Source organism: Sus scrofa, chromosome Y (assembly GCF_054392235.1).
Source record: "Sus scrofa isolate SSC_HxYL_T2T_F1_AM1 chromosome Y, Sscrofa_HxYL_maternal_Yorkshire_Landrace_v2.0, whole genome shotgun sequence".
NCBI lineage: Eukaryota > Metazoa > Chordata > Mammalia > Artiodactyla > Suidae > Sus > Sus scrofa.
The window spans coordinates 4,832,744-4,854,422 of NC_139402.1; the positions used below are offsets into that span (position 1 = coordinate 4,832,744).

Here is a 21,679-nt window from a genome sequence, read left to right on the forward strand (position 1 = left end):
CCAACCCCCACTAAAACAAAACAAAACAAAAGCAAAACTCCCCTAAATAAGCCTTGGGACAAAGGTTCTGGTCCTAGAAAGCCTAACCCCAAAGAATTGGGATTGGGCACAGCTCAAATATTGGAACATCCATCGAGGATTCTGCCCTAAAAGCATTTGCAAATGTATTAAGTGACTCTTATTTCTTCACATTGAACGTGCATTGCATTTGAGGGGTGTACATCCACTGAAACAATCTCATTCCAATTCTAGCACAGAGAGGTTAGCCTGACCCCTACAGCTTTCTAAAATGTCACCCTCCACTCTCCAACAGGTTTTAAAACCAACATCAGCTCTTGCATAGAGCGACTTGCAAGCCTCCTCATCACTGGACTCCATCATGGTTCTGTACAAATATGAATCTTAACAAGATTCTGGAAGCGTTTGTGACTGTTTCCTTGCTGTCTGGTCTTGCCAGGTGTATTTTTTTTTTTTTAATTGCACGAGAGGAGGAATTGGTTCTCTATGGCTCTGCTTCTTCCCACAAGACGTTATCTCCCCTGCTGCGGCTTTTTAGTGAGCGTTGCACAGGTGATGGTGGGATGAGACTGAACAGATAAACATCTTTCAGAGGCAGGTGCATATGGAGGGTCCCAGGCCGGGGCTCTCGTGGGAGCTGCATCTGAGACTTACGCCACAGCCACAGCAACGCCCGATCCTGAAACCACTGAGGGAGGCCAGGGATTGAATGTGCATCCTCATAGACCTTATATCTCGTTCTTAACGTGCTGCGCCACGATGGGAACTCCCACACCTAATTTTTGATGCATCCTACATCCAGCCAGAGGGGCATGTCATGATGTTCAGTCCTTGTCATACAAATCAAGTCACTGGATCCTTTTTGGTGTCTTAATTCACCCTCTTTTGATCTGACGTTTAGGAATTCTCTTTGAGACCTTGCTCAAGCTGATCACCAACCACTGCCACATTTCGAATGCGTTTGGCACATCCAACCGTGCCATGCATGGAATATTTTGAGTGCCGGCTCTAATTCTGAAGTGTGTTTAATATGCAGCCTCCAATGTCAGTCCCTTCCTGTTAAACATTACCAACTATATTGTGGTCATAGCTTTTATGTTAAAAAAAGTGAGCATTTTGTGGAGGAACTCTTTTTACTGTGTTTCCACGGCAGTGAGAAAAGCAACCATGGCGGCCCCAGAGTAATTGTTTTTAGAGCCACACCCACGGCATATGGATGTTCCAAGGCTAGGGGTTGAATTGGAGCTATATCATGTTGTAACCCAAGAGAGTGGACTCAGGTCCTGCATTGCTGTGGCTCTTGGGTTATAACATCATGGAAGAAAGTATGAAAAAAATAAGAATGTATATATGTGTGTGTGTGTGTGTGTGTGTGTGTGAGGACAGACTGGGTCTCTCTGCTGTACAATAGAAATTGAAGGAACATTGTAAATCACCCATAAATTTTTAAAAAAGTTTAAAAAAAGCTAAGTACAACAAAATCTAATCCAGTACCCAAAACAAAACAAAGCAAAACCAAAAAACAAAAATAAAACTAAGGGCAGGGATTTTGAGATCCCCGAAGGCATTTATAAGTCTGAAGGTTATCATTCTGAGCTCTTTTTTCTAAAATTACCCTTTATTCATCATTAATGAGTTGTTTCTATTCCAGCATGTAGACTGTAAGTAAATATTATCTGACTACTGCCTGGAAAATTCCATTGAGAGAATTGCTGTCCTATGGGAATAATATCATAAAGTAGTTCTGAAATTGGAATAAAAAATTGGAAACTGGTAAGTTTTGACCAGAATTGTCCTTACTGATTCGTTGTCAATGCTGTGTTGTCTTAAGGGGCATGTTAAAAATGTCCCATCAGGATGTTCCCATTGTGGCTCAGCAGGTTCAAGAACCTGACGAGTCTCTATGAGGATGCAGGTTCGATCCCTGGCCTTGCCCAGTGGGTGAAGGGTCTGGTGTTGCCGTGAGCTGCGGTGTAGGTCACAGATATGGCTCCGATCTGGTGTCACCGTGGCTGTGCTGTAGGCCTGGTGCTGCAATTCAGATTCCATCCCAGGCCCAGGAACCTGCATATGCCATGGGCGCAGCCATAAGAAGAAGAAAAAAAAAATACAGTCAAATCATCGTTAGGTTATGATTTACGATGAGAAGAATCAAGATAAAGCCCTATGTTCAGGTTTGATTTTAGGCTTCATAAGAACCAGAAACACCCAATTAAATGTCATTCTACAATATTTGTGATACAGTCTCAGGCCACACGTGTAGAGGCAAGGCTTCTAAAGGAGGAGGAGCATCTGATTAAAAGAAAAATTGCTGTTAAAAGTTGAAGACCATCTCACATGAAATCCCTGACAGAGATGTTCTACCAGTCAGTTAAATTTTATGGTCTATATTATCATCTTTATATAAGTCAGAAAACCTCAGGAGAAGTGAATTAAAGCTGATTCTTTTGCTTGTAATAAAATAAAGCACATCCTGTTTTACCTAAGGGGATGTGTTCAAAATGACTTTTAAAGTTGGAATCGTCAAAGAAAGAAAGAAGAAAATAAACCCAGGAAGATTGTCCACATCCCTTTTTTTCCTTTAAGGAATTTTATATATATATAAATATAATAATTTTATATAATATATAAATATATAATTTTATTTTATATATTATAAAATATATGTATTTAATATATAATAAATATATGATAATTTTATATAATATAATAAGTGTATATATATATATATACACACATATAAAACTAATGCTGCTTAATATACTCTGGGTCTATTTTTTTTCTTTTTATGGTTGCATCTGTGGCATGTGGAAGTTGCTGAGCTAGGGGTCGAATTGGAGCTGCAGGTGCAGGTCTATACCACAGCCACAGCGGATCTGAGCTGCCTCTGTGACCTACACCACAGCTCATGGCAATGCTGGATCCTTAACCCATGGAGCGAGACCAGGGATCGAACCTGCATCCTCATGGTTGCTTGTCGGGTTCTGACCCACTGAGCCACGACGGGGAACTCCAGGATCTGTCTTTCCCTCACCTGAGTGCTTTCCTGGAGGGATCAGTGGGTGTGTTCTCTGATGAAAAAAAAAATGCCAGGACTGCAATCCCCAGTGAGGCCGCTGGGGGGTGCATTCCGATGCGGCAAAGAGCGCCTTCTCCAGCATTGCTTTCTGTGCACTAAGGCCCATCACCTCGTCCCCACGTGGTGTTCAAGTCTGCCGTGTGCACGATCATTTTCCCAACCGCCCCCATCCTGGTGATGGACGGGCTGAGAAGCATCTGGGCTGAAATGGCAGTATCGATCATAACTATCATTTTCAGGCGCAGCGCTGGGACTGCAGGTTTAAATTGAGTTTCGGGTGTCCACCACCTCCCCCTTGGTCCCCAGGTACCTCTCCCTGTTCCCTGGCGCACCTGTCTCTCTCGCAGCCACAGAGACGATGAGCATCATGCTTTGGAAACATTGTTTCTCTCAGGTCTGCCTGGATACTTGGCTCCAAAGTGTGAGTGTTTTTTTCTGCAAGTCTTGCTGAAAGTTTTATGTAGGGGTTTCCTCCGGATTCATTGAGACCTATAAAGGGAGGGGCTCCATACTGATTTGGGGGTATCTATTAACACTCGTTTTGATGGCTGTGTTTCTTTCAGAGTGACGTGGGAAGGGAGCATTCTTGGCTTGAATGCTTGGGGTTGCAAAGACATGCACACAGACCTTGAACTTGTCTGGTGTTTATCCTTCTCTCCCTGGGGAGGTGAGGGTGGGTTCCTGTGGTAAATACCAACCACCACCAGCGCCCCCCCCCATAGTACTGTCCAAGTTTTGTCTCCTCTCCCTGGGGTTTTAACCACATGGTGTTTATCATGAGCTCGAAGGATATGCTGTGTGTGTTTTTCCTCTGTGCCCAGTCTCTGAACCAGAATATAAACACAGTGAACGCAGACACCTTGTGTATCTGCCTGTTCAACCGAGGAACCCCTGGTAAATGGTGGGTCACAATCCATGGTTGTTGGTAGAATAAAAGGAAATATATATGTGTGTGTGTGTATTGTTATCTATCCATAATATTATATACTAACACATGGTATGTTTTTATGTAAATAATATATAATAAAGAAATATGACTCATTGGTTATAATACATGATGTATAAATAATATTTATCACCATACATACACAGACACACATATTTATATATATGAGACAAAAAAACAAAAAACAAAACCCAGTGTGTTAGGAGGATGTGAGGCTTGCTAAATCAGAAGCACACAAACGGGTAGTTTCGGAACAGATGATGGATAGTTAACAAGCATGTCAAAGAGGACCAGAGAACTCCCTGAACTCTAAGAGTTAAGCTAAACTAGGGGTGGGTGCATCTAATTGACAGGCAGGTTATTGATCAGAAATGGAAACGGATTTCAGAAAAGAGCGTCCTTGATGTTTTGAATTCTGCTCGTATATGTTAAGTACGGAGCTGTGGCTATAAAGCACTGCTTCTTTTACCTGTGATGCATCATTTCTGCCATCACGCTGGGAAAATGCTGCAGGAAAACTTGGCATCTGCCCAAAAGAAGCCAGAGACCAAGGCTGTGAGCTCTACAAAAATTTTGGGTGATTTGTCAAAATGTTTGACCAAAAAACATGTATTTTTTTTTAAACTAGATCTTTTCATTTCATATCATCGTGCAGATTCTCACCTATATTGAAAGGATACTTTTGGTTTATGCATTTTTCTGATACTATTTAATTGGGGGTTCCAGTCAAGGTACAGAAAGAACACAGCCAGCAAAGGGGGAACACCTCCTTCTTTCCTGAAGCGCCCAGAGCTCTTCACTGCATTTCCCATGACATTCAGGGACTTTGGATTTTGGTTACGGTGCCATTAAGTTCAATTGCTCGACCCCTTGTAACACTTCTCCCAAGAAGTTGCGTCTTTCCATTGAACACTTTTACCATTTGCTAGAAATGAGGGCGCTGGCGGACCTTAGAACCTCCCTGTATTACTATAAGTTTTGAGATGCTATGCTTCCAACACTGTCCCCATCACATAAAGGGCTAAGAGGAAAAATGCATGCCCTTTTCAAAGGCCCTGATTTCATAATTCTCAGGTGTCTGTTCACAGACTGTCATTGTGGGTGCTGACATGAATTTGAAAATTGAAGTTTATGCGTCTTTGTTCCTAAGGAATTATCTTTTTCGTTGGCTGCACCTGCGGCGTGCATGAGACTCCGGGCCAGGGATCAAACTCTCACCACAGCAGCGACCTGAGCAACTGCAGGGACAATGCCAGACCCTTAACCTGATGTGCCACAAGGGAACGCCAGCAACTAAATATCTAAATAATAAAGAGGAGTCAGTGCTGTGTTCTTTGCCACTTACCCATCATACAGAACAAAAACGGAGGGAAGACATGCAGTCTGGAGAACCACCTGTTAGTTTTTCAGTCTCCATTAAACTCGCTGAATCTTTTCCTTTCTTCTGGTGCCTCCCTGTCAGAAATGGACATGAAGAGACAGTGGTTTTGTTTAAAATAAGGAAAAAGGGATTCTCATACCAAGTGAAGTACGTCAGAAAGAGAAAGACAAACACCATATGAGATCACGTCTATGTGGAATCTAAAATATGGCACAAGTGAACCATCTACAGAACAGAAACAAACTCACAGACAGAGAACAGACTTGTGGTTGCCAAGGGGAGGGAATGAGATGGACGGGGAGTTTGGGGTCAGTAGATGCAAACTGGGACACGGAGAATGGATAAGCAATGAGGTCCTGCTGTACTGCACTGGGGACTCTAGCCAGTCTCTTGGGATAGACCAGGATGGAAGATAATAGGAGAGAAAGAATGTATGACTGGTCAGTTTGCTGTACAGCAGAAATGGACACAACACTACATCAACTATAATTTTAAAAAGTAAAATAAAATAAGGAGAAATGACAAATCAACTTGGTCTCATGTTTGCTTGTGAAAATCAACAAAATAACCTCTTTTTTGGGGGGGGGGTATTTTTGTCTTTTTAGGGCCGCACCTGCAGCAAATGGAGGTTCCCAGGCTAGGGGTCAAATCGGAGCTGTAGCTGTAGCCTGTGCCACAGCCATGTGGGATTTGAGCCGAGTCTTTGATCTACACCACAGCCCATGGCAACACCAGATCCTTAACCCACTGAGCGAGGCCAGGGATCCAACCTGTGTCCTCATGGATATTAGTCGGGTTCTTAACCTGCTGAGCCACAACAGGAACTCCTTGGGGGAGTTTTTATTCAAGATATTCGAGGACACAAACGGATTGGAAGTTGCACTTAGAGAACTTCTAATAGTCAACCTATTTGAATGTGCTTCTGAATTAGTCTGTGAACATAGTGTGTCTCCCCTGCGTTCAAAAATAAATACAAATCATTTTCTGGTAACTTGCTTGCAGTTTCATGAGTGGATCTTGTGGCCACTGTCATTGGATGTTTCTAAACAAATAAAAAGGCAGATCTTCCCCCTCCGTAAAAAATAAACAGGCAAAAAATAAACAGGCTTGACTCTCCAATCCCACATGCATTAGTATGTAACATTTTAACAGAATCTGTTACATCAGCTCCCTCATCTAATCCCTAGAGGAGCTGTTTCCCTGGGGCTCCAGCAGAGGAGACTCAAAGAAAAACTGTTCATGGTTTAGTGTGTTTTCATGGGCAGTGCTGGTTGTACATCTTTCATGGCAAAGCTGATCCTACTTTATTTATTTATAGTTCCAGGGCACAGCATATGGTAGTTCCCAGGCTGGGGATCGCATAGGAGCTGTAGCTGCTGGCCTCCACTGCAGCCACAGCAACTTGGGATAAGAGCTGTGTCTGCGACCTACACTACAGCCCACGGCAATGCTGAATCCTTAACCCTAAGAATGAGGCCAGGAATCAAACTTCCCCTGCATCCTCATGGATACTAATCGATTTCGTTACCACTGAGCCATGATGCGAACTCCCTAGGATGCATTTTAGAATGCATACTGAGTCTATGAATCAGGACGGAACATGCATTAAAATGTGCTATATGTTAGAATAAAAGTATAAATAGCTATAACATAGACATTTTGCCTATGAGCTTTCTTTTTCTTTGTCAGCAAATTCACAGTGAGACATGATTGGCTATTAATTACCCGCCGTGTTTGGGTCATCACAGCTCTCAAATAATCATGCACTGGGAGTTCCCATTGTGGCTCAGTGGGTTAAGACCCCTACACAGTGTCCGTGAGGAGGCAGGTTCGATCCCCACCTTGCTCAGTGGGTTAAGGATCCAGCATTGCCACAAGCTGCAGGGGAGGTCACACATGCAGCTCGGATCCTGTGTTGCTGTGACTGTGACGTAGGCTGGCAGCTGCAGCTCCGCTTAGACCCCTAGCCTGGGGACCTCTATATGCCACTGGTACAGCCCTAAAAAGAAGAAGGAAAAAAGACCACAAGTGAGCAATCAACACAAATCAAAACTATGAGATGCCACTTTTCACTCTCTCTCTCTCTCTCTCTCTCTCTCTCTCTCTCTCACACACACACACACACACATCACCAGCCAAAAAGACAGACGAGTGCAGGTGTGGGAAAGGATGAGGGGAAACTGGAATCAGTGCTTATCTCTGGCGAAAATAAAATGCAGTGCAGCAGCTTTGGAAAATAACTTGGGAATTCCTCCAAGCTGACCCTACGACCCAACAAATCCACGAGGCACACACTCAAGAGAAAGGAAAAGACCTCGACAGACAAAGTGTGTACACACATGTTTATAGAGGATTCGTTCACTATAGCTTAAAAAAATGGAAACAGGACTTCCCATTGTGGCTCAGTGGGTCCTGACTTCCTGTTGTGGCTCAGCAGGTCCTGACATTAGATCAGTGGGTTAAGGATCTAGCATTGCTGGGAGCTGAGGTGGCTCGGATCTGGTGTTGCTGGGGCTGTGGTGTAGGCCAGCAGCTGCAGCTCTGATTCAGCCCCTAGCCTGGGGACCTCCATATGCCGTGGCTGTGGCTTACAAAGAACAAAGAAAAGTGTGAAAACGAATCACCTCCCTTTGAAGGAACCAGTGGGCCAATGAGAGCATCATCATTTAAATCAGCAAATACTGGAAGTGAGTGAAGCTAGAAAGGGTGCGTCTTGAAAGTAACTTCAACGACTTTGTTGTAGATGAATTGACCATAAGTGGGGAGGTTTATTTCTTGGGCTTTCTGTCCTGTTCCACTGATATGTGTGTGTGTGTGTGTGTGTATTTCTGTTTTTTGTGTCAGCACCATATTGTTTTGATTACTTTTGCTTGTTTTTTTTTTTTAAGTGTGCTAATGTTCCTATTTTACAAAAGTAAATGGATGTCAGGTATCAAACTCGCTAACTTCAGATAGCTGTCTACTCTTCAAATGTGAACATTGCCACACTTTCTTTCCTTTCTTTTCTTTTGGCTGCACACATGGCATGTAGAAGTTCCCAGGGCAGGGATTGAGCCTGAGCCACAACAACATTGCCACACTTTCTTTCCTTTCTTTTCTTTTGGCTGCACACATGGCATGTAGAAGTTCCCAGGGCAGGGATTGAGCCTGAGCCACAACAGCAACGCTAGATCCTTAACCTGCTGTGCTACCAGCAAATTCCTGCCACATTTTTTTTTTCATTCCGGTTTTCTCTCTCTCTCTTTTTATAATGGCCACATCCATGGCATAAGGAAGTTCCCAGGCTAGGGGTTGACTCAGAGCTGCAGAGGCCAGCCTATACCGCAGCCACAGCAATGCCAGATCAAAGCCACATCTGTGACCTATACCACAGCTCACGGCAGCGCTGGATCCCTAACCCACCGAGCAAGACCAGGGATCGAACATGCATCTTCATGCATACCAGTTGGGTTCATTTTCTGCTGAGCCACAGAGGGAACGCCCCAGTTTTCTAGCTCTTACTTCTGCTTTTTTACTGATAAAATAAGTGTTTTAACTGTTGATGGGGGTATAAATTGGTGCAGCCACTATGGAAAACAGGATGGAGATTCTGCCAAAAAATAAAAATAGAATTGCCATATGATCCAGCAATCTCACTTCTGGGCATCGACCCAGAGAAAACTGAAATCTGAAAACATACACATACCCCAGTGTTCATTGCAGCACGACATACAATAGCCAAGACATGGAAGCCACCTCACTGTCCATCAACAGAGGAGGGGATCCAGAAGATGTGGTACATGTACGCAGTGGAATATTACTTTAGCGATAAAAAAGAATCAAAGCCTGCCATTGGCAGCAACACGGATGGACCCAAAGAGGATCATACTAAGTCTGACAGAAGAAGAAAAAAATGCCTTATATCCTTATATAGTTTGTCGTATTTCGCCATTTGCCTCAAGAATGAGGAGTGCAATCCTTGGTGCTCTTATGTAAGCTCTGATATGTTGCCATGTGATTCAGCAGTCCTGCTGAAAAATTCCCCTGACAACCATACGTTCAAAAGATCCATGCACCCCACTGTCCACAGCAGCACCATCCACAGTAGCCAAGACATGGAAACAACCTAAACGTCCATCTACAGATGAATGGATCAAGCAGATGTGGTCCATACACACCATGGAATACGACTCAGCCATAAAAAAGAACAAAATCATGCCATCCACAGCACCATGGATGGACCTAGTGATGGCCATACTAAGTGAAATCAGTAAGAGAAAGACAAAATGCCATGTGACATCACGTATATATAGGACCTAAAGTAGGACACAAAGGAAATGGTTACCAAACAGAAACAGACTCACAGACATAAACAATAAACTTATGGCTAGGCTATCAAAGTAGAAAGTGGGAGGAGAATAAATTAGGAGTTTGAGATTAGCAGGTACACACTACTATAAATAAAATAAATAAGAAGTACCTACTGTATAGCACAGCGAACTATATTCAGTGTCTTATAATAACCTATAAGGGAAAAGATTCTAAAAAGAATACATACATATATTTATATATAAAATATATATATTTATTTTATATATAATATATATTATATTCTAAAAAGACTATATATAAAATATATACATGTATTTATATATGTATAAAATATATTTACATATATAAATAAATATACACTTATTTATATATGTATAAAATACATCTTTATGTATTTAAATATATATATATTTTTTAGGGCTGCCCTTGAGGCATATGGAGGTTCCCAGGCCAGGGGTTAAATCAAAGCTGCAGCTGCCAGCCTACACTACAGCCACAGCAACACTGGATCCAAGTCATGTCTGTGACCTACACCACAGCTCATGGCAACACCGGATCTTTGTACAAGGCCAGGGATCAAACCTGCATCCTCATGGATACTCTAAGGGTTTGTTACCACTGCGCCACAACAGGAACTCCTATATTTCTTTAAATGAATCACTTTGCTGGATGCCTGAAACTAATACAACATTGTAAATCAACTGTACTTCAATAAACTTTTTTTCTTTACAATCTTGTAGGTTGAAGAAAAAATAAAATGCCTGTAACTTTATAAAGAAAACCTGAATTGAGTTTTTTTTTTTACCCAGATATAAAAGACCTGAAGTAGCAGGTTAAAATATTGTGAGTTTCGGGACTTCCGGTTGTGGCTCAGTGGTAGCAAACGAGACTAGTATCCATGAGGATAGAGGTTTGATCCCTGGCATTGCTCAGTGGGTTAAGGATCTGGTGTTGCCATGAGCTGTGATGTAGGTTGTAGATATGGCTTGGATCAGTGGTGTTGTGGCTGTTGTGTAGGCCAGCAGCTACAGCTCTGATTTGACCATTAGCCTAGAAACTTCCATATGCCACAGGTGTGGCTCTAGAAAGCAAAAATAAATAAATAAATAAAATTTTATTCTATAGGCAACAGGCAAAAAAGGTAAGGTTTGCGGGAAGGTGGAAGACAGAATTACAGTACATCTGAGGTAGGGTGAGTTTCCTAATTAGAAATGGGTATAAATGAAATGAGTATAAGGAAGTGCTAACTCCCAGCATCAGACTATCAAAAGACTGTGTTTATCCAGAGTGAACTGAGGACATCTGTTAAGAAACTCTAAACTGAAAAGCAATGATTAAATTTTTCATTTGCAGCCTGAAATGGAATTTTCAAACTCATTAGAGAAACTTAAATAACATGAGAAACGATGGGGGCGGGGGGTAAAAAGATGACTGTTCCGTGGAATCTGAATTATGCAGCTAGTGTTATTATCTTGAAGATGAAAACTAACCATAAAAATGACAACCCATCCTATTGTGAATTTTATTACGTTCCATGGAGAAGTTCGAATTAACATGGTTCAGAAATGATAGAATGCGTTCTCTCTTTTATTCCGTGAACAACTCTTCACTATGCTGCAGAATGTGAGAAAGAGCAGCATGCATAAGCCGTGGTCCCTCAAGAGAATAACAATTCAGTGGACGAGACAAAACATTCATTAAAGAATGAACCAGCTATGGCGCATCCATCATACACAATTTCTACCCATGTTCATTGGACAGAAAAAGACATTCATTCGGAGGGGTGGAAGCAGCAGCAAGACGAAACTAGGTTTAAAGATAAAAAAGAGCAAATGAGGTGCATGGAGGGTTGCTGGTGAGATTGGTGGGAAATAGGGTCCACGGATACTGACAAAGAAGATAGTGATGGCATATGGGTGTGGCCACCATGAGATCACTGGAAAAACTGTCCAAAGTAACTGTGGAGTCTTGGGGACTGAGGTCTGATAGACATGGACTCAAGCAAATAAAGGAACAGAAAGAAAGTCGAATATGAATAAATTGAAGAATTTTTCTGAGAAGGGTTGACGAGGCAGGAGGGGCTATGTTCTCGAGTTACATCTCCAAAGCATTTTAAAATGAGGGAGGATGTAGCTGGTGGTGTCACTTCTGGGGGAGGGGATTAACCACGACTAGAGGTGGACATTTGGGGTGCTCAGGTCAGGGCTGAAAATCTGCTCTGAGCTTCAAGGAGTTATCTTATCTCAGGGGTCCACCGTGTCCTTGTTGGCAAAGAATAATGAGATCCATCTTGGAGGGTCAAGGAGGAGACGGGAGGAAAAGAGAGGAGACGCCCAATACACAAGGAATCACAGTGTGTCTTGGCAATGAGAACAGTGATGGAGGAGGAGAAAGATGAGAAAGAAGAGGAGGTGGTTCAGGTAAAGAAGGAAAAAGCAGAGGACGAGGAAGTGGATGAAGTGAGGAGGAGGAGGTGGATGAGGTGAAGATGATGATGATGGGAGAGGACATAGGAGAGGAGACAAGAAGAGAGGAGAGGAAGAGGTGTGTGGGATGGAGGAGGTGGGCATAGGAGGAGAAAGAGGAGCAGAGGAAGAAAGAGGGTGGAGAAGTAAGGAACCAGCAGGAGAGAAGACAAACCAAAAGAGGAGGATGAGGGAGAAGGAAAGACCCAAAATGCGGTTCCATTTTGGTTGCATTGAAAAAGGAAAGACATTGGTGATGGGGCAGCAGACCACTAAGCTAACAATAGATGACGCGTCCAGGTGACCGAAAAGGGACCTCGCACTTCCATGAGGATGCTGTTGAGGACATAGTCAATGCTGGGGAGAGGCTACAATCCAACAGCAGGACAAGAGCTGGGGAAAGATGCAGTGGGGACAGCGAGGAAGATCAGTGGACCAAAATCAGCTCAGAGGATTCAACCTTGAGTGTAAAAATGATGAGCTTCTAAAAGAAGAGTTCCCTGGTGGTGCAGCAGGTTAAGGACCCAGCATAGTCACCGCTGTGGCACAGGTTCCATCCCTGGCCAGGGAACATCCACATGCCCATGGGTGTGGCCAAAAAAATATGAAGAGGGGGTCGGGAGGAGGAGTTGGGGTTGTGGGTAGGGTGAGTCCTAGGTTTTGAGACTCCATGGAATTGGGGTGGTAGCAGGGCAGCGGGCAGGAACTGCCCTTTACAAATGGGCACCTGGGGCAAGGTGGACACATCGGATAAGGGCATCACCTCTCTGGCGGTGATAATTCAAGCTTCAGAGGTTGCATGAGTTCAAAGTAGGGGATAAAAATTAAGCACAAAGAGGCTTCAACAAAAACCAGCCAGCAAGTCCCCTGGGAGAAGGTGCCCCCAGCATGTCTCCTTGGACCAGCAATGAAATCTGATGTACTTTCTCTTCTCATGTCTCTGCCTTTTTTCTGCCTTTCCTCCTCCCCCCTCCCCCCACTTCTTCCCCTTCTACCCTGAATGTTAAAACAATCTAAGCTTTATCCTGGGCTTGGCACATTTGAGATTTTACGAGGTGATCAAATGGGGGTGGCCATAACATGGACTGGTTTTATAAAATGAGAATAGAGATGGAAAACAGACCCTTGGGCATAATTAATGAGAAATCAACTAATGCAGAAATGGGATATAAGCATCACAACAGACATAATAGCCAAGACATGGAAGTAACCTAAGTGTCCATCCACAGAAGAATGGGTAAAGAAGATGTGGTACGTATATACAGTGGAATACTACTCAGCCATAAAAGGAATGAAATCATGCCATTTGCAGCAACATGGATACAACTACAGATGATCATGTTAAGTGAAATAAGCCAGACAGAGAAATACAAACCTTATGTATCACTTATATGTGGAACCCCCCAAAAAGATATAAATGAACTTGTATATGAATCATTTTACCCATCAGAATAAGACTTATTTATCCCTCTTCCCCCACATGGAAGCAGCCTCACTGTCCATCCATAGAGGAATGGATAAAGAAGATGTGGTATGTGTATACAATGGAATAGTACTCAGCCAGAACAAAGAATGAAATCATGCCATTGGCAGTAACGTGGATGGACCTAGAGATGATCCTACTCAGTGAAATCAGGCAGAGAAAGACAATCATCATATGATATCCCTTATATGTGGCATTTAAAACAATGATACAAATGAACATATTTACAAAACAGAAACAGACTCACAGACATAGAAAACAAACTTGTGGTTACCAAAGGAGAATGGGATAAATTGGGAGTGTGGGTACAAAGTGCTATCTGTAAAATACATCAACTACAAGGCCCTGATGTACAGCACAGGGAACTATATCCAATATCTTGTAATAACGATACACAAGAATGGAAAAGAATCTTAAAAAAACCCACTATATGTATACTGAATTACTATGCTGTATACCTGAAATTAACACAACATTGTCAATCAACTCTACTTCCATTTTTTTTCAAGCGTAATAGATATAGCACTCTATTTAGACATAGTAGAAGGCCAGAAGAGCACGCACAACTCCGGCCAGCAGAACCCCCAATATTCAGAGCTGAGTAGACAAGGAGCAGCCAAGGAGAGAGAGTATAAGAAGAATGACAGATGGAGTAGGGAAATGAACTTCCTGCCAAGAGAGGGCAAGGATACACAGGGGTTGGTGGGTGGCAGATGGCCAGCTGGCTGGGGTGTCTCTAGGAAACCACACATCCTGGGGTGTGGTGCACAAGTGTCTTTGCAGACCAAGACATGGTGACCACTCTGTTTGGGGCACTGGCAGGAGCTCGAATGCCCTGGACTGCTTCTGGAGAGGTGTATGAGGGGGTCAAAGTCATTTTGCAGAGGAGGCCCTCAGGAAATCTTGCCTTGGATAAGAATTGGGATAGTGGTAGGAAAGGGATAGGGGCCTAGGGGTGCTTTGTTTTATTTTGTATTTATTACAGTTGATTTGCAATGTTGTGTCAATTTCTGCTGTACAGCAAAGAGACACACACACACATATGCATTCATTCCCTTTCTCATATTATCTTCCATCATGGTCTATCCCAAGAGACTGGATAGAGCTCCCTATGTGGGACAGCAGGACCTCATGGCTGATCCATTTTCAATGTCATAATTTGCATCTATGAACCCCACACTCCCCGTCCATCCCACTCCCTGCCCCTCTCCCTTGGCAACCACGAGTCTGTTCTCTGTGTATATGAGTCTGTTTCTGTTCTGTAGATGGGCTCATTTGTGTCCTATTTTAGATTCTACATAGAAATGATCTCATAAGGTATTTGTATTTCTCTGTCTGACTCCCTTCACTTCGTATGAGAATCCCTAGTTGCATCCATGTTGCAGCACATGGCATGATTTCATTCATTTTTATGGCTGAGTAATATTCCCTTGTATATATGTACCATCTCCAGAAGAGGCAGGTTCATTCTCTGTGATGCTCTGAATCACTCGTTTTTTTGCTGCCATATTTGCTCTACCCTCTAAACCAAGATGGTCCTTTGCTTTGAAGACCTCATGGGATTCAACTGGACACAGCTCAGTAATGCAGGACTCTCTCCCTCCGTAAGATTCCTAAACTTAATGACATCTGCAAATTCCCTTTGCTGTGGGACGTCACTTAGTCACAGATTTCTGGGGTTACGCACTTTTCATTTTTTTTCTGAACATGAACAACCTAGAAATGTAGGATTGTTTTACTCACCAGACAACCTGAAGAATTAAGCCCTGAAGACAGCGTCTCAGTAGCTCTGAGGGATGCTTCAAAGAGGCATCAAAGACAGGACCCAGGAAATACAGGAGTTTTGCAACAAGAACCAGGAACTCAGAACATCTAAAGATTCCTGTTAATTAAAAAGAAAACCAGACATCTCAAGTTAATGAATTTCGTGCTTGTCTGTGCATGGGAGGATGCCAGAGTCTGGGCTCTCCCTGAAATCATTCCTTGAATTTGCCCCTTAACTACCTGGGGCCTGTATCCTGTTTCTCTCCATCCTGAATCCAATCAGGGGACAAGTTGGGGTGGCTGCAGGGGCGGAGGGCTTGATGGCCGTAAACATCCTTTGTTTACTGATAGGGCAGGTGACAGTCTTTGTCCATACTTAGAAGCTAAATAATTTCTTTTCCGGAGTTCCCGTCGTGGTGCAGTGGTTAACGAATCTGACTAGGAACCATGAGGTTGCAGGTTCCGTCCCTGCCCTTGCTCAGTGGGTTAACGATCCGGCGTTGCCGTGAGCTGTGGTGTAAGTTGCAAAAAAAGAAAATAATAATAATAATTTTGTTTCCCTTTTTTGGCTGTACTTGCGGCATATGGTAGTTGCCAGGCTAGGGGTCGAATCAGAGCTGCAGGTGCCTGCCTACACCACAGCCACGGCAACACTGGATCTGAGCTGTGTCTGCGATCTGTGCAGCACCTTGTGACAACAGCAGATACTTAACGCTCTGAGCGAGGCCAGGGACCAAACCCACATCCTCACAGCCACTATGTTCGGTTCTTAACTTGCTGAGCTGCAATGGGGAATGCCTAAGATATTTCTTTTTAAAAGGGCGCACACACACATTCATCCCAAACTCCTCTCTAGTTTCTCTTTTACAGAAATTCAGAAGCTCTAAAGAATGGCAACATCCATGCCTACTGTGCTCAAAGAACGTGGCTAATTTTTCCTGGGTACAGCATTGACAACTGCTTTTCTCAGTCCAGGATCACTCACTCTTGCTGTAGCCACTGTCCACCGTCTTTCGATAATAAAACCTGGCTGCCTCAAATTCCACGTTTTCTTAAGGCAGACAGTTCTTTTTAACAGATGTAACGCGGTCACTGTTTTCAAAGAAGAAGGTTTAATAACTCCGTATGAAATTTTCCATTCTTGCGGCAGCGCGTCTGAAGGATATTCAAGGTAAACTGTCTCACGTCGGAATGCACCTGCTGGATACGCTCATCCTCACTAAGGCACGTTTATTTCAGGCTCATAACAAATGCTGCTTTTCGTTATATTTTGTCAAGGGGCTCTGCTCCCGAGCTGGCTTGATGTGCTACGTTTAGAACCGATGGTTTATGCCTGCCTGTTTTCCATGTCGAAATGCATGATAAACAGATGAAGCCCTAAGGAAGAAAATTGGATTTTAAATCACTCAGTTGTCTTACTTATTTTTTTAAATGAACTAACCAGTGATGCACCAGAGTTGGAGCTGCACCAGACACGGACTGAGTCTATTAAAGGCAGAAATCACAATATACTGCTCTTTAACTGGACGTTTCTTCGCTGTCTTACCGGCTTGCCACTAAGCCCAGGCGTACACAGTTACCGAGCGTGACAGCATGTGATGCATTGCAGGGGTTGGAAATTAAAATTCCTTGAGAGCCGGGGCTAATCCTACGGCCAATGAGCGTGGATGGAGGACCTGGTGATGTGTGTTGGGTTGAAAGTACATCCAGTTTCCATAAGTTTAAGAATCCAATGTGCAGGAAAAATGCAATGTGCCTGCGAACTCAGCCCATCTGTCACCTGTTGTGGCCCCATGTCCAACCTCTACCTATACCTTCCCTGTTCTATCTCAGCTACAGGGTCTGAGGAGGCTGGAGGTCAATGTCACGTGGGGGTGGACCTCCGTGATGGGGAGGTGACCTCCTGTGCTCATTGGCAGGAACAGAGGTGGATAACGGCAGTCGTGAGGCAGAATCCCTGCATCAGGGGTGAGGCAGCGTCCGAAGTGACTTATGTCACCCACTGCCTCGACACCTTCTTCTCTCCCTTGGGACCCGCTGGAACCATGTTCTACAATGCCATCCCACGCATGTCTCGGAGGTGCTCTTTCTTTTTACAGCAGTACCCGTGCCATAGGCAATTTCCCAGGCAAGGGGACTGATTAGAGCTGCAGCCCAAGCCACAGCCACAGCCACACTAGACCTGAGCTGGCTGCATCTGCGACCTATACTGCAGCTCACAGCAACGCCAGATCCTTAACCCGCAGAGCAAGGCCAGGAGTCAAACCCACATCCTCATGGATACTAGTTGGGTTCTTTTTTTTTAATTTATTTTTTCCCCCCACTGTACAGCATGGGGATCAAGTTGCTCTTACATGTACACATTTTTTCCCACCCTTTATTCTGTTGCAATATGAGTATCTAGACATAGTTCTCAATGCTATTCAGCAGGATCTCCTTGTAAATCTATTCTAGGTTGTGTCTGATAAGCCCAAGCTCCCGATCCCTCCCACTCCCTCCCTCTCCCATCAGGCAGCCACAAGTCTATTCTCCACGTCCATGATTTTCTTTTCTGTGGAGACGTTCATTTGTGCTGGATATTAGATTCCAGTTATAAGTGATATCATATGGTATTTGTCTTTGTCTTTCTGGCTCATTTCACTCAGTATGAGATTCTCTAGTTCCATCCATGTTGCCACAAATGGCATTATGTCATCCTTTTTTATGGCTGAGTAGTATTCCATTGTGTATATATACCACCTCTTCCGAATCCAATCATCTGTTGATGGACATTTGGGTTGTTTCCATGTCCTGGCTATTGTGAATAGGGCTGCAATGAACATGCGGGTGCATGTGTCTCTTTTAAGTAGAGTTTTGTCCGGATAGATGCCCAAGAGTGGGATTGCAGGGTCATATGGAAGTTCTATGTATAGATTTCTAAGGTATCTCCAGACTGTTCTCCATAGTGGCTGTACCAGTTTACATTCCCACCAGCAGTGCAGGAGGGTTCCCTTTTCTCCACAGCCCCTCCAGCACTTGCCATTTGTGGATTTATTAATGATGGCCATTCTGACTGGTGTGAGGTGGTATCTTGTGGTAGTTTTGATTTGCATTTCTCTTATAATCAGCGATGTTAAGCATTTTTTCATGTGTTTGATGGCCATCTGTACATCTTTCTTGGAGAAGAGTCTATTCAGGTCTTTTGCCCATTTTTCCATTGGTTGTCTTTTTTGCTGTTGAGTTGTATAAGTTGCTTATATATTCTAGACATTCACCCTTGTCAGTTGCATCATTTGAAACTATTTTCTCCTATTCTGAAAGTTGTCCTTTTGTTTTCTTTTTGGTTTCCTTTGCTGTGCAAAAGCTTTTCAGTTTGATGAGGTCCCATGGGTTTATTTTTGCTCTAATTTCTATTGCTTTGGGAGACTGACCTGAGAAAATATTCATGATGTTGATGTCAGAGAGTGTTTTGCCTATGTTCTCTTCTAGGAGTTTGATGGTGTCCTATCTTATATTTAAGTCTTTCAGCCATTTGGAGTTTATTTTTGTGCATGGTGTGAGGGTGTGTTCTAATTTCAGTGCTTTGCATGCAGCTGTCCACGTTTCCCAGCAATGCTTACTGAATAGACTTTCTTTTTCCCATTTTATGTTCTTGCCTCCCTTGTCCAAGATTAATTGACCCTAGGTGTCAGGGTGTATTTCTGGGTTCTCTATTCTGTTCCATTGGTGTGTTAGTTTTGATACCAGTGCCACACTGTTTTGATGACTGTGGCTTTGTAATATTTTTGAAGTCTGGGAACGTTATGCCTCCTGCTTGGTTTTTGTTTCTCAGGATTGCTTTGGCAATTCTGGGTCTTTTGTGGTTCCATATAAATTTTTGGATTGTTTGTTCTTGTTCTGTGAAAAATGTCCTGGGTAATTTGTAGGGATTGCATTGAATCTGTAGATTGCTTTGGGTAGTATGGCCATTTTTACAATATTGATTTTTCCAATCCAGGAGCATGGAATATCTTTCCATTTCTTTACATCTTCTTTGATTTCTTTGATTAAAGTTTTATAGTTCTCAGCATATAGGTCCTTTACCTCCTTGGTCAGGTGTATTCTGAGGTATTTGATTCTTTGAGGTGCAATTTTCAAAGGTATTATATTTTTGTATTCCTTTTCTAATGTTTCATTGCTGGTATATAGTAATGCGACTGACTTCTGAATGTTAATCTTATATCCTGCCACTTTGCTGAATTTATTAATCAGTTCAAGGAGTTTTGGAGTTGAGTCCTTAGGGTTTTCTATGTATAGTATCATGTCATCTGCATACAGTGACAGTTTTATCTCTTCTCTTCCTATATGGATGCCTTTTATTTCTTTTGTTTGTCGGATTGCGGTGGCTAGGACTTCCAAACCTATGTTGAAGAGCAGTGGTGGGAGTGGGCTTTTAATCCACGGATCCCCAGTGAGAGCTCTTGGGGGTCCTTTCTGCTCCTCTGTTGAATGTCTGTGTTGGCCCTTCATTCCGTGGGAATGCTTTCTGCTCCGAGCATCGTCTCTTGTTGATGTTCCCAGTTTTCCATTTTTTTTTTTTTTATATATTAAAAAAAACCAAACAGCAGCAGGAGCAGCACATCTCCGTTTTTTGGAAAGGATCTTTTAAAAATGCTGTCTCCATCCAGAAGTCTGGGGAGCCTTCATTTGTGCTTTTCTCATATTAGGAGAAACACTCTCCATGTTTGATGCAACATGGCACAGGGTCCAGGCAAAGAACTAGGGCAGAGCCGGCAAGGAGCCGATTTCCCATGAGTGGCAGGCACAGGGGGCCATGGCCACCTCTGGAAATGCACGCATAACGGATGCCTAATTGAACCACCAACTGGGGGTGGGTTGACCGTAAGCATCTATGGATGTCATTTCTTACTCTTTTTTTGTATGTGCAGTTAAAAATATTCCTACAGATTTCCCATCATGGTGCAGCTGGAATGAATCTGACTAGGAATCATGAGGTTGTGGGTTTAATCCCTGGCCTTGCTCCGTGGGTTAGGGATCCGGCATTGCTGTGAGCTGTGGTGTAGATCACAGACACAGCTCAGAACCCACATTGCTGTGGCTGTGGTGTAGACCTGCAGCTACAGCTCTGATTGGATCCCTAGCCTGGGAACTTCCATATGCTGTAGCTTCCGCCCTAAAAATTAAAAAAAAATTCAAATTTTGAAAAGTGACATTTATTACAGAAATTTAGAAAATACAGAAAAGAAAAAAAAATCAGCCCTTGGGATCTTGCAATCCAGAGAGCAACAATATTATATTGATGTAATTTATTTTTCTTTTTTTTTTTTAATGCTTTTCCCCCATTATAGCTGGTTTACAGTGTTCTGTTCAATTTTCTACGGTATAGCAACGTGACCCAGTCACACATACATATATACATTCTTTTGCTCACATTATCCTGCATCATGCTTCATCACAAGTAACTAGATAGAGTTCCCGGTGCTATACAGCAGGGTCTCATTGCTTATCCGTTCTAAATGCAATCGTTTGCATGCATCAACCCCAGTGTCTTTTGGGGGGCAACACCTGCAGCATATGGAGGCTAGGGGTTGAATTGGAGCTACAGCTGCCAGCCTATACCACAGCCAAAGCAACACCAGATCTCTCTGTGACCTACACCACAGCTCACAGCAACACTGGATCCTTAACCCACTGAGCAAGGCCAGGGATCAAACCTGCATCCTCACGGATACTAGACAGATTTCGTTTCTACTGCACCACACCGGGACTTCCCTATTGAGGTAATTTCTGAAGGCAAGAAATAGCGCCAGTGGATTATAAGTTTATTCAGACTTGGTTCTCTTGCTGCAACAACGTGTGTGTTTTTTGGTCCCTGCTGTTATTGCAGGCACCCTTCTCATAATGCTTTATTTTGTCTTCCTGCTGTCCTGCATGTCCAATGGGCATTTCCTGCCATCCCTTCTTGTCTGCGTCATGGTACACGGACACTTCTCTTAGCCTCCGGATTTGGATGTTGTATTTCTTTGTGGTCCCCAAAGATGAAAAGGATGGGCTCCTCGTTTCATAGTGAGGTGGTGACGCGGAGCCTTCGGAAGGCTGCGGGACAGGACCAAAACTCATGTGAGGTAGGTGAACGCTGGCTGCAAAAGAAACTGCAGGACAAAAATGTGCCATATCGCATGTTTTGGAAAATTGTTATGTTGATTGGGGAAACACTGCAAACTGCTGACTCCCTGAATGAACTGGCCCTGTA

The 21,679-nt window shown here is 43.3% G+C and overlaps 1 long non-coding RNA gene across 1 annotated transcript; it reads right to left on the reverse strand.

The window, feature by feature from the left end:
* Positions 1-4,289: 4,289 nt before the first annotated feature.
* On the reverse strand, positions 4,290-15,565 carry LOC146394338 (uncharacterized). The gene is made up of 3 exons (XR_014836223.1): positions 15,427-15,565; positions 5,389-5,498; positions 4,290-4,569 (listed from the first exon to the last, which is right to left on the reverse strand). It is a non-coding gene; the product is annotated as an uncharacterized LOC146394338 (long non-coding RNA).
* Between the last annotated feature and the right edge of the window lie 6,114 nt (positions 15,566-21,679).